A 729-nucleotide genomic window follows, 5' to 3' on the forward strand; every position below is an offset into this window, starting at 1 on the left:
CAGTTCCTGTTTCTATGATTCCCATCGTTTCTCTCCAAATCTCACCTTGCTGGTGATACAACAAACACAAGAGATACACACATACACCAAATTAGCTTATCGATTACTATGCGTTGACTGATGTTCGTACTAAAATCAAGCTCAAATCACAATAAACGTATTGATTCAAACCTAGAGCTGGAACTAGTTCGAAACCATGGACGAGAGAGAGAGAGCGAGACTTGAGTCAAATTACGCAGAGGCTAGACAGAGATGACGATGGTGTACCAGAATTGGCGGTTACGGATCGGAATGGATCTCGAAATTGAGACGGATCAGACGGTTGAACGGAGCGGGAAGTAGTTGGAGAGCGCCGGGAGGAGAAGGAATCGCCGGAGCTTTCGTCTCTCATGCCGGTTAGTGTATACCGGATTAACCGGTTTGATCAAATGTTTCTTTTTTATAATGAGAAAGGGAGCTACTAAAATGTTTTTTTTTTTAATAATCTAACACCGATAAAATTAAAGAAACTATAAATCTATAAACACTAATTATGAAATAACAATAATTTGTATAAAACTGATAAATGTTTGTATTATTTTTTGTTCAATGTTTTACTTTGGAATTCTTATGTTTTGCTTAGGAAGTTTATTATAATTACTTTTTTTGCATTTATGCTCGTGGGAAACATTTTGATATGCATGCATATGTACACATGTTCAGCCTACCAAAGACATTTTTAACTCTTGA

The sequence above is a fragment of the Brassica oleracea genome, chromosome C2 (genome assembly GCF_000695525.1).
Source record: "Brassica oleracea var. oleracea cultivar TO1000 chromosome C2, BOL, whole genome shotgun sequence".
Lineage (NCBI taxonomy): Eukaryota > Viridiplantae > Streptophyta > Magnoliopsida > Brassicales > Brassicaceae > Brassica > Brassica oleracea.